General features: G+C 43.6%; 1 protein-coding gene across 1 annotated transcript in view; it reads right to left on the reverse strand.

The window, feature by feature from the left end:
• Window positions 1-2224, reverse strand: part of SERPINE2 (serpin family E member 2) — a 32345-nt gene extending 30121 nt beyond the window's left edge. Inside the window, exon 1 of the mRNA XM_039380559.1 lies at window positions 2204-2224. The gene's annotated coding sequence lies outside the window, so the exon portion shown is untranslated. The remainder of the gene's footprint in view (window positions 1-2203) is intronic.
• Window positions 2225-12886: the final 10662 nt, after the last annotated feature.

Below are 12886 nucleotides of genomic sequence, written 5' to 3' on the forward strand. Positions count from 1 at the left end.
AGCCCATAATGGCTGAAGACAATTGTGCTTTTATTCTTTTTCAGTGATATTTTCAAATTTGGGAAAGTTTTTGTTGTTCTTTTGCCATTCAACATAAGTAAGTTGTGTTTGGTTCCACCACCAGAATGATTCACTGCACTGAAGAAATTCAGAACTTCCCCAGTAGAGGAAGTACATCACTGAATTTTAAATCTTGACCACATCAGTAAAGATTTTTCTGTGCTGGGAAACAATTTCTCTACAGTCTGGAGGAGGTGCTCTCTAAGAAATGAAAAATTAATTTTGTATTGTAAACCCCATTTAAGTTCACTGGGTTGTTGGGGTTTTTTTTCCATGAGTAATGAATGAGTAAAAACAAACAAACATCCTTTTGGATATGAACTAAAAAGAGGCATAAAACATTAGCTGGGCTTTTAGCCATAACCTACTTGGAGATCCACTGTCTCAGTGAGTTTTTGGTCATGCTCTTCAAGAAGTACACAATACATAGTTTATTCAAGATAACTTATGATAACAGCTCAAGGCATTTTGGTTACAAGCCTCAGGTTTCTTTATTACTGACTCATTCTTCAGGAAACCTGGCCTTGGCTCTGCATTCTGCCTGAGACAGGTTTTTTTAGATTTAAGTTTCTTCAGTTCTTTCAAACTGAAAAAGGATAAAAGAGGTTATAAGGACTCTATATAAAAAAATTCAATCTTGAAGTTTCTATTCGCTGTTTTATGGCTTCTTTCATCTGAAAACTCACAAAATTCAATTTTTAAAATAAATATTTATGAAACAAGCGTTTCCAAAATGTGCTTTCCTGCCAGCTCCAGTGACTGCTTTCTGATAACCGTTTTTCCAAGCCTACCTGAGTGTTTTCATACAGCTCACAATACAGTGCAGTGCACTGTCTTCCCTGGGAGAGGTCAGCTCACACTCTGAAGCAGCATCACCTGAGGGCACCTTGCATTTGGTTGAACAGGGTTTGGATCTGTTCTGTTCCATATGCTGAACTGTGGGACATGTTGGCATAATCCCTTTGCAGGAGTAAACCAAAGAGCCTAGAAGGGACATTTGTTGTGATTAATAATGGGAAGCTGTAGAGGTGGGGCAGTTAGGATTATTTCCTGCATTTTATTGACAGGGAAACAATAAAAAGCTAATATTCTCCCCCAACATTTACAGATTAAGAATTTAGGTTTTTGGTTTGTGCTGTACCCACTCAAGTGACTTCTGAGGCTAACAAGTATATTGTATTCTCTGAGGATGAGGACTGAAGAGAAATTCAATATTCAGTCCAAGAATATTAAATCAATTTTGATTACTATTCTCTTTCAGAGGCCTGTAGAAAGGAACAAGGCTCAGGGCTTTGATTTCAACCTTCTTGGATGAAAGAGGCTGCTGCTCAGCCTGTTGGAGAGAGCGTGTTATTGGCCCATTCAGCCGACAGCAAACACCTAAAGTGCAAAATTAAGAGTCCAGAAGTTAAGAGAAATGCTATGGCTTTGATTCCCCAGAGGTTCTAACCACTGTCTGAAACAATTAGCAGCTGCAGCCTGTAATCACTTGCCACTCAGGCAGGAAGGAAGCCCAGCAGCAGGGAGCCAAGGACGTACCTTGCTCCTGCCCCGGCGAACCTGCTCCTCTGTGCGCCAGGGCAGCGCCACGGCTCACCCCGAAACGCGGGACCTCCAGCCTTCCATCAGAACTATCTTCCCCCATCACAGGGCAGCCAGCCCTGACACCTTAGCTAAACCTCAGCATCTCTCATTAGCCTGCCCCTTCCCAAAACAAAGGCAGCTTCTGAGTTGACAAGCCGGAGTAACACAGGAAATCTTGCTTTGCTTGTTTTGCTAAAACAATGCGTAAGATGGCAGATTGGACAGTTTTTGTCTTTCAACTAATTAATATACTTCAGGTCTTTGAAAAGCCTATTATTTCTCAGCAAGATATTTCATAGATTTCTTCTGGTCTATTTTCCTGCCTGGACTGCAACTCTGATCATGCTAATTATCTTCATCTTCTGTGACTTCTGTCATGCTTTTCTTGACCTCTCTAGGTCTCTAGGGCTTGGAAATTAAGCACTCAGCTCTGGTTAAGGGGAGGTTTCATATATATTTTTATTTTTATATATAGTTCTTTGTTATATATAAAAAGCACCTATCATCATACTGAAAAACATTCTTTTTCTATTTTCCCCAAATTTATTTCTCCACTCACCACCTCTATTTGGTGTGTTTGATGCCTCAGTGTCTTGGGTTTGCCTATCCCCTTCTGCACTTCAGCACTAGCTTCTTCCAGGACTGATATCCTCTCTGGGAGGAGAGATTCTTGCCTATGGTTTACTCCAGACATCCCCTTGAGTCAGTTTGTGCTGCAACAACAGTAAAGACAGGATTAACTCGTTCAAAGCTTTAAGAATTAATTTGAGACATGATGGGAAAGGTCCTTTTCCATGTCCCCTTCTCAGAGATGGAGTTCAAGCTAACGATTTCTTAAGCCAGAATTTCTGAAGTTTGTGAAGTTTCAGTTTCTGAAGGCAGAAATAGACTGAATGGTTCATAGTCCAAACTCATTCTTTCAAAAAAGGGTGGGGTCACACTAGCTTGTGAATTAGTTTCAGTTTGAGGGACAAGAGCAGTCTGCTTTGGGGGACTCTCTGACAGGATGGAACAGGAAAAAAGATGAGGACAAATCTAATTCTTTAGATTTAGTTGCTACTGTGTATTAGGACTAAAATATCAACTACCCGTTATCACTCTATAGGAAAGATTTTATATATTTTCAATACATGGTGAATATATATAAAAGCATATATGACATTAATTTAGATTTTTTTTTTTTAATTTAAAAGGCAAAGAAAACCAGCACTATGGGAGAAAACAGAAAGTTTCAAGAAAAAGTTTTTTACAACTACCAATAACAGAACAAACTCCTTTAATCACAGAAGACATTGCCTTAGTACAAACAGCTAGATAGATTTTTTGAGCAGAAACAACTTTGTCCTTATTCATGTAAAGGTGTCCAAGAAAGCTCTAGAAGTCTCCAAACAGCTGCCAAGGAACAAAACCACATTTGCCCTCCCTCAATTCACTGTTACACTACTGCAGCCAGTGACCTAAGTGGGTTTTTTTTTGGCTGAAACTTTAGTCTGGGCATCAGCGATGATGAGATCAAAGCAAGACGTTGCAGCCTTACCTTTGGTGAGTGTGGTGTCCTTCCCCACTCAGTGCCTCTGCCCTTGAGCCTGCAGGGCCCTTTTGCATCTTGCAGTTCCTAGTAAGCAAAAACATAAATTTGTAGATTAGGAAGAGGGTGAAAGCTATGGTCTAAACACTTTCTGGGACAAATGGTTTAGATACCATTGTAGCCAAACTTAACTAAGCCCTAGCTGAAGCTTAAATATGCTACATCTGCTCAGTCAGTGCTCGCCGGGAATGATACCACAAGGAAAAAATGGAGGAAGAGTGGGACAGACAAGATGGTGAACCATTTCCCAGGCATCAACAGCACCATTCCTATGGCATGTGGGTGTTGTGGACAGATGCAGCCCATGCCCTTGCTCTGTGGTTAGCCTGCACCACAACTTCCCACCACCTCATTTATTTCCATCCCCGTTGGTGTCAGTGCCAGGTAAAACCCGGGCCAGATGGCCAAGGCCAGCCCCTGCCTCTGCCAGGCCCCTTCCCTGCTGCACCAACACAAGCTCCAACTCTTTCTGAGGCTTCAGCAGATAGATCCATCCATGAATCCAAGCACCACTAGGAAAGCCTGTCTCAGGCTGGGCACCTTTCACCGTGCCAGAAGTTGGGAGCCTAGACACTTGCACCAGCCAGTGGCTCCCTCTAGAAGCAATTCAGCACACTGAAGTCATCCTGTAGGGCTGAACAGCTCTGGTGAAGCACATTTGCCTCCCAAGCCTGAACCTCTGGCTGGTGCCCAAGTACCAGGAGTGTCCCTTCCTGAACAGAAGATGTTGCCAACACTGATCCATCTTGCTGTGGCTCCGCAGACAGTGACTTCCATTTCCACAGCTATCATAACAGTGCTTGGGATATGTTTCAGTCTCCAAACTGTGTACACTGTCTGCATTCTGAAACCACATGTAAACTGGTGGGCTCATGGACTAGCCTAAGAAAACCTCAGCTCTGCACCAAAGCCGCCCTCTCAGGGTCTTTCCTGGGTCAGCACCTTTTCACCACAAACACACATAGCCCAGCAGACAAGAGATCAAAGCTACTCCTTAGCCAAGACAGGACACCATGAACCGGAGGTTGTCTCATGTCACCTCCTTCTAAAGGAAAAAGCAAACATGACTTTTTTTTTTTTCTGTGCTGAATAGACAGCTCTGCCTTCTCCACTGTGTTTCAGTGTCATAAGAGGGGACATAAATCAAGGTCCCCACCACTGCATGGACTTCCCCTGGCCACACAAGAATGCATTTTCTTTTTTTTTCTTTAACAGGGCAGAGATGATCTATATTTTATTTGCAGCTTTGGTTTTTTTTTTTTTTGTTCTAATCCTGGCTTGCCTCCATCCACTTTTGTCAGCTAGGATTTTGCTGCTTTGTTTTCCAGTCGCACTGTTTGGGTCCAGTGGATAGGCTGTTAAGTCAGAAAGCTCATACACAGGCAGCAGCATCCCCAACTCGGGCTTGCTCTTGCCCCATCAGGCTTGACAACACTTCAGAAATGATTGATGTAGTAGCCCCAGTGCCTTCCCTTGAGATGACAGCACTCAGGAAAGCTGTCAGTGCTCAAGGAGAAAGGATCACCACAGAAATGATGGCTTATTTCAGCTTATCTCCAGAGTCGGTTACTCAAAGGTAATAAATGCATGGATTAGGCTTTTTAACCTCATGAGTTCCTGGATAGTTGGCACCAAGAGCTGTATTTCTGTAGTAGAATGTGGATGTACCTCTCTCTAGTCACAATGCTATGAAGCAGCCAATATCTATAGTTCATTTGGTGCACTCTGTGGTTCAGAGGTCATGGAGAACCATGTAAAACATCTGCCCAGGTTCAAATAAACGAAGATAAGTCCCCTCATAGAGGATTCTTCTAACTGTGCCTGGAGGGGGAAGGGACACAAGGTGTGGGAAGCAACAGGAGGTGTATACCTTATGTTGCACTGACCTTATGTTTCCGGTTCTTGTGCCCTGTGGTATCAGAGGAAGCTATTTTTGGCAATTTGCCTGTTATCAGGAAGGTCCAGGAAGGTGGTCCAGATGGCAAGGAGTTGCATAAAGCAAATTCAGCTTTCCTTAGGAATTTCTCACTTGGTTCACACACTAGTCCAAAGGTAGCAGTCTCACCTGGTGCTTTATGCCTACCCCCTGTGATTGGTATTTGTTCAGCCTGAACAATCATTTGTGTTAAATAAATGGCATATATATGAAGCCATTGTTTATAGTACTTTGTAAGAGAAAGGTTAGGTATTAGGCCTAAAGTAGCTTTGAGACAGCTCAGAGCACTAGCATCTCACATCCATCCATTTCTTCCAAGAGCACTTCAGATTCCCTGTGCTTCTAGAGCAACCATTTCTCACTGTCACTTTTGGCCAGCCCATTCCTCAGAGGTGCTCTGGACTTCACTTTCTTACAGTGGTTATTTCTCTCACAGAAGAGTTCCTGGTGGAGAGAAACCTTGCCATGGTTTCTCTAAGTAAATCTTCATATACACAATTTTTATAAGCTTTTTTTCATGTCAGGTGTTGAGCAATCTAGTATTACATCATTTTTACTGAGTGTTCACTGTCATCAAGAGCAGAGAACTGCCTACTGGATATTAGTTCCATTCAGAGTTGAAACAAAGACGTTTTTACTAAGCCTGAGCGTTTCAGGCAAATAGAGTAAGCCTGACCCCAGCCTTTCACACGTCTGTAGAACCAGAGTCGGGCAGTCACAAAACAGAGCTCCCTCACCTTTTAGGAGTGGTCTGTTCACATTAGCAGAGCAACACAGGACAGCTGAATTCGAGTTCAGCAGCATTTAGAGTCCAGTTTGCATAGAAATAAATGACTACCCAAGGATCAAAGGCAGGGAATCAGAGCCTAGTATCCATACGCTGTATTCAAAATGAACAGAACCTTGCAGGTCTCTTTTTGTAATCATTAGGTTTGGTTTATTCCAAAATGCTATTATTAAACAGATTCAAGGCGAATTACGTCTCTGGTAATAACCCTAATACTTTCAAGACTCGATTTTCAGGTTACCTGTTTGCATATGTACCTGCACAAACTGCACACTCCACACGTCTTGGCACTAACACAGCAACTGTGCGCACAAAAGGGGCATCTGTGCACACACATGGCCAGCTACACACCAGGCTGGACTTGGACTGCACATCCAGGTTGGACACATAGACCCCTCAGAGCAGTTGGCTCCTATATTTATTGAGTTACTGTCAAAAAAGAGCAGATAATAGAGTAGCAGAAGTTAAAAGCCAATTCCAAGTAACACAGACAAAACCGAGCTCATGTATCACTCAAGCAGTGCCAGCAGTTCCCTCGTTTTGCATCCTTCTTTCCTAAAAAAAGCTGCATTCAGCAATTCACACCTCACACCTCAGGTGCAATCACACCTCAGGTTAAAATATTTTTTTTTTTTGTACAACCCTCTTGGTAAGTATCCTTTATATTTTATTACCAATTCTGTTATTTGGATTAAGTTATTCCCTTTGTATGACTGGCTACCTCCCAGCTGCCTGTGAAACCAACAGAGATGAACTGAGGGAAACAAAAGCAGCAGATGCTCTTCCTTCTGTCCCCACCACACACACTGCCATGCAGCACTCAGCAGTCCATCCCCAGACCTCTGTCCTCTCTCCTTCCTTTGATTTCTGGATCTAGAGAGGGGGAGAACTGCCACTGCTAGCAAATAGTGGGATGGTGATAAAATGACATTTTCTTCTTAATTCTCTATAATAATCTCTGTCAGAACATTTTTAAAAAAATAAATCCAAAACTTAAAAATAAATAAATAAATAAATTTAGAAAATCCACAAACCCAACCACCCAAATTCCACTGTACTCAACAAAATTCCTTGTCCTCAGGCTCTTCACATTTTGCTTTTTGGTGCCCATTTAACATAGACTCCTTCAACACTGGCAATTATCATGAATTCTGCTGCATCTAACTAGAAGTCTTCAAGCAGTCATTCCAATATCAGACACTGTGAGATACATCATGACAGCACCATCTCTATTCACACTTCTCCAATATGCCCTTGATAAATCATCTCCTATGTTCTCAACTCCTTTTCTGGATTGGCATTCAAACCTTCACTTGGTATTTCTGGAGTGTTAACAGCTGTCTCCCTATTCCTGGTGAATACTTAGCAAAGGTTCTTGAAAATAATCTCAAACACCTAGTGATCTGTTCCTAGGACTGCCCAACTTTTCCATAGAAGCACCATGGAGAGCATGAGGAGCACTGCTGTGGCAGTCACCCCTTGTGACACTGGTATCTCGGTTTGCTAAATGCTGCTTGAGATTAGAGATACACTTATAAAAGACAATGCAGAGGTGAGGTGGGAGATAAGTTGCAACATAAAAAGAGCAGATGGAGAACTGAGGCACACAGACTTGGCTTTCAACCAAATATGCAGTGCATGCTCCATATAAAAATACGAGAGAACAAGGAGGTGGCACATGAAAACCCTTAAATCTGTCAAAGGAGAAAAGAATAACAAATCTGGATTATTAACAATGACCCATTTCACAACTCAGGAAAAAAAAAAATCCAGTGGCTAAAGATTTAGCTAGTTCTTTGGGGACTTGGGTTCAGTCCCTGACCCACCAACAAACTCTCAGTGCAACCTTTAGAAAATCACTTCATTTGTTTTCATCTACCTCCCTGTCTGTAAAATGGGAATAGTGGCATTTCTTTACTGTGGTGCCAGACAGCAAAAATTTGGAGCATGGAGGTGTTCAGATGTCACAGAGTCTACTACTGCTTGAAAAAAGTTGAATATTCCTTATCTTTTGGTGTGGTTTTTGATGTGCATGCAACGGAGGGTAGCTAACAAAATGAAGCAATTAGTTCTGTGACATTTTCAGCTCCTAACGAGTTTCTCTTCTGCTTGTCACACAAGTATTTCAGAATTGGAGCTTGTGTTACCAGCTCTCAATATTTTATGCTTTTTCAGCCTGCAATTCAACAGCTGTCTCAATATTGCAGTTGGAGCCAACATATTCCACCTAGATTTTCCTCAATATGTTGCCATTTTTTTTAAACCTTTGCCATGCCTTTTTGCTGTCCATGGCTTGATCAGAGCTACGTTTTCATTAGAAATCTGGCACTTGAGTCTTTCTCCTACCAATGTGTGAACTGAGTTTGTTTTAATGTCAGTGAGATTAATTTCTCTGAAAGCTCAGGTTTCTGTCCCAGCACTTTCCCCCCACTCTACCAAACTGCACATCATGTGCTTGTTAGTCAGTTTTCCACAAATATACCACAAAACTCATACAAAATACTGTTCTTTCCAGCCTTTCTATGTCACTTTCTAGGTTTCACTTTTTAGGCTCTAGAAGATATTATATTTATCACTCCTGTTATTGCAGGGCTTTTTTGGTCCAGCCCCTGTTCCTTGGAGTTGGTCCAGAAAAATTTCCCTTATGACAGCTTTATATCCTATTTGTTGTTAGTATTGTTCCCCCAAAAGTACTGTACTGCATTGAGGATAAGCCTCCTTTTTACTCCTCCTGACACAGTAAAAATCCTTCTGGGGGGGAACTATACTGTGAAACTCTGGTCCATATCTCCTGTCCCGTGGCATGGTTAGAGCTGTACTAATCTCCCACTGAAGTTCTCTGTCCTGACTTCACCAGCCCTAATAACAAAAGATGTAAGAGTCTCGGTTGCTGCAATTAGGAATCATTACAAGCGCCTGTATTGATTTTAAAATTAAACTGACACTATCTTTGCCACCTGTACATAGATCAATATTCTTTCAAGCATTTCATTCCTGCTGTGTTTCACATCCCACAAGAAGGAGCCCCTTTCTTTGTTGGAAGGACTCTCTGCAGTAGATCCATCACTGTCCAGGACTGGAACACACCTGCAGATTATTATCTCTGAAAAGCTCTCAGTCATATACTTTGGACCACTTGAACCACAGATTATTTTTTTTAATATGGTATTTAGGACAAAGGAAAATGTACCTTTGTATTTGATAGCACTTGAAAGTGCTATGGAAAAAAGTACATCTTGTGTGAGCCGAGAATACAGATCACTGCACATCCCCTACCCACAGGAAAGAGTCTGTTAGTGGTGTCAGAGGGAGCAATTCTGGGTGAGCTACAGAAGGATAAATTATCTCTTGCTCTGTCAGGTGAGGCACTGCTCTCCTGAACAACCCCAATCAGTGCAATGCCTTGGGGAGTCTAAACTTGGGCATCCCTCCCCAGCTCAGTCCAGCCCACCCTGAAGCTTTCCTGTGCTGCATACAGCCCCCAGTCAGCTTGGTGAGGGCACTGGCCATCCCTGGCACAGTGATGTCCTGGCCAGAGCTCCTGGACACACCTAACTGCAGGCAGCTTGAGCTGCCTTTGGGGGTGTCACCACTCTTCACCAGCCAAGTTTTAAAACAGTTGTCATTTGGCAGGCTGGATCCCATCTGGAGCCTGACAGGCACTGTGCACACATGCCTGAGCGAGTTGTGGTCATGCTGTGAGCCAGCCAGAAGCCACGTGCCTGCATGAGCATCTCCTTAGCCCTCACAGGGCTCGTTATCTCAGCCTGGGGAGCTGGGGCAGCACGAGCAGCCACCAGTGCGCTGGGACCATGGGCCATGCAAGCCACAGCTGCCTACAGAGGACTGTGGAGCACTGTCTGAGAATGCCAAGCAATGAAACCCAAGGCTGGGAAGAGCTTTGCAATGCACACATTGTTGTCCAGAAATCTACCTGGGTGAAGTCATCAGACACAGACACTAAGGTCACCCATGTCTCCTAATGCACAGACATAGCACTGTTTGCTCTTAGGCAACAGGACATGCTCTCATCTAACTATTTCTCCTGCTTGTTGTCACTGTTATAAAATGTTCTTTTCCAGTCTGAGCTCCATCCTTTCCCCCCTTCACTTCATCTGGTTTTGTTCCAGTTCTGTCTATACTGTGCATACTGTAATAATAATATTGGTCTAACCTCCATACCCTCTGCTGATGGAAGTCCCTGTGTGAACTTGGCCAAGGGTTAGCACCTATATTTCTGTTTCACAATAGCTAAACTGAGACAGGAGGAGGTGAAGTGATTTGCTGGAGGCCACTGGGCAGACCTTTGATAGCTGTGAGACAAGAAGCCATGTCCAGTGAGACCTTGATCATTGCCCTACCAACTTAGAAACTGTTCTTCCTTCCCAACAGCATGCAAACAATGCACCTATCATGGGGATAGGAAATGAACCCTGTGCTTTCAGGATGAAGGAACCTTTCAGAGCTGTTGGCAAAACCTGCCAATTCTGGGGCCACAACCATGCCTGGGATGAAGCAATAGCTGCCTGTATTAGTGCCAAACACAAATGCCTGCTCACCAAATGTCACACTCGCAGCAGGGAACTCTCCACCCTGGCTTTCATCAGACACAGGAGGATCACAGACAAGGCCAGTGTGTGGCACATGGACCTGGGAGAGACCACCCAGGAGAGACAGAGACCACCACACTTCCTTCTCTGCCACAAACTACATGCATCCTGCTGGAAGATACATCCTCCACCTGCTGGATGCCCCCTTTTTCCTCTTGGTTACTCCCTTCTGCCCAGTGGACCCAGCTCTCCCACAAGCCCTGCCAGGTGAGCCTTTTCCTGCCATACTGTGGCTCCAGGTGGGCACAGGGTCATTCCAGCAGTGAGGTGCTGCCAACAAAGAAAGCTCAAGGTGACCCACACAGCCCCCATCTTTCCAGGGCTCAGCCAGGCAGAGCAAAGGGTTAAAAAATTGTGAGGGATTTCTCTGTGAGCCATGGAAAGGACTAAGAAAACGGAAACTAGCCTGAATTTAAACTGAGGACCTCATTCTTCTGCCAAGCCATTCGGTTTCTTAATCAACTGGGGCCTTGTTTCACAGTCGGTCATCAGAGGCTTTAGAAAGTCGTTCAGACAAATCTGTAAGGGGAGAGCCACAAAGGATGTCTTTTCTGTGGCACTCTTTACCTAGAATATGCAATGCTGGGGACAGGGCTGCCCTCAGTGGTGCTTCTGTACCGTGGGAGCACAATGCACAATGTTGCTATAGGATACTTCCACTACTGAGCTCCTGCTTATTTAAATATGCATTTAATTAAGGCAAGTCCTGTAGGAAATTAAGCAACGAGCTTTCCCAATGGTACTTCTCCTCCTTCCTAAAAGAAAATCTTTCTCAGGTTTTGGAAGTGCTGTAGTCTGCTCCAAGTCAGAATTTCTTTCTCTCATTAGCTCTGCAGTCCTGTTGCTTACTAGATTTCTAGCTTCTAAGGAAACACTTAATTCCTTTTCACTTTTTTTTAGTTCAGTCTAGTAATGCTTTCAACGATTTCTGAGAACTATACTTCTATTACTCGTTATTATGGAGTCAGGAGAAAAAAATACTTCACATAATAGCAGAAATCTGATTATTCTGGGAAACTTTGAATTTCCCTTCTCCAGTGGTATTCTTTGATGTGCTTATTAAATAAGTAATGATTTTTACATCTAAGGTTTATCTTACAGAGCAAATACACCATTATCCTCAGCGTAAAAACGGTTTTTCATTGTTAGCCACTGTAAACACCAGCTGAAGCTGTGATTCAGGAGTGCTTGCAGCTGACCTGCCCGAGTATGGGGCAGTGTAGTTTTTTCATGTTAACAACTTGTGAAGGAGAAACCGGCCCTGCAGACAGAGGCACTGCAACAGGGGAGGAGAGGAAGAGGTTAGATCAAAATAGAAATGTCATGCAGGCAAAAAGAAACTAGCAGGCACTCTAAAGACAGAAACATCAGATTAGAAACAGAATATGAGTCTTTTCATAAGATTTTTCAATCACAGCCTCAGGCACTTTGTATGACAGCGGGAAATAGGATGACATTTTTGGAACAGTACAGAATTAAAAATAATAATAAAAAAGATCAGAATTTACGGTACAAGGAACTCATTAAAGACTTCAGAGATGGTATATGCAGGACATTACTGTGTAAATCAGGCCACCTAAATGAATTTATTTTTATGTATTTACTTTATGTGATCATAAAGTTTGCAGAGTCTGGAGTCCAGCACTGCTCAGTAACTGTGCAGACCTTTCCAAGTCTGCAGAGTTCGTGCTCTTTACCAGTCACTTGTTCCCCTCACTCTCTCGCTGTGAGGCTGGGAACAGCCTCATTTGCAGCTCTGGGATGGAGCTGTGCCACTGTGGGCAGGAGCTGGGGCAGGCAGTGCATCCCTGACCTGCGACAGAGAAGCTGTTGTAGAGCCCACAGGCCTACGTGGGAAGGTGTGTTGTCTGGGCAGTGAGTGAGCCCCTAAATCTTGCTCCATCATCTGACTTTCACCCACAACATCCTGGCATGTGGAAGCCACTCTTCTGCTGCACACAAGCCTCACAAATCCCGTGTGCACCTTGGTCTGATTTCCTGGTGTGGGGCTGGTAGGCATGACACTTCTGGGAATGCCTGAGGTGGGCACCCACCCGGGCAGTCTTTAGTTGTGTGTGTCAGAAAACATCCCCTGCAGCACTCACCATGTGAGACACGTGAGGAGGAGGATGGGTGGGATCCACAGCAACGCTGCAGGTGAGTGTGTAGAGCAGCAACACACCAACACCAAACACAGAGAGAAGAGGAGCAGGACAGGCAAGCAGAAGCTGGAAGAAGAACTCCCATGTTTTTTTCCTGCTTTTATCCCCACTTTTATATCCTAATTTCTCTAACGTTTGTGGTTTTGTTTGTTTGGTTGG

This window comes from Pipra filicauda, unplaced genomic scaffold, assembly GCF_003945595.2.
Source record: "Pipra filicauda isolate LSUMZ 115617 unplaced genomic scaffold, ASM394559v2 scaffold199_size1391877_pilon, whole genome shotgun sequence".
NCBI lineage: Eukaryota > Metazoa > Chordata > Aves > Passeriformes > Pipridae > Pipra > Pipra filicauda.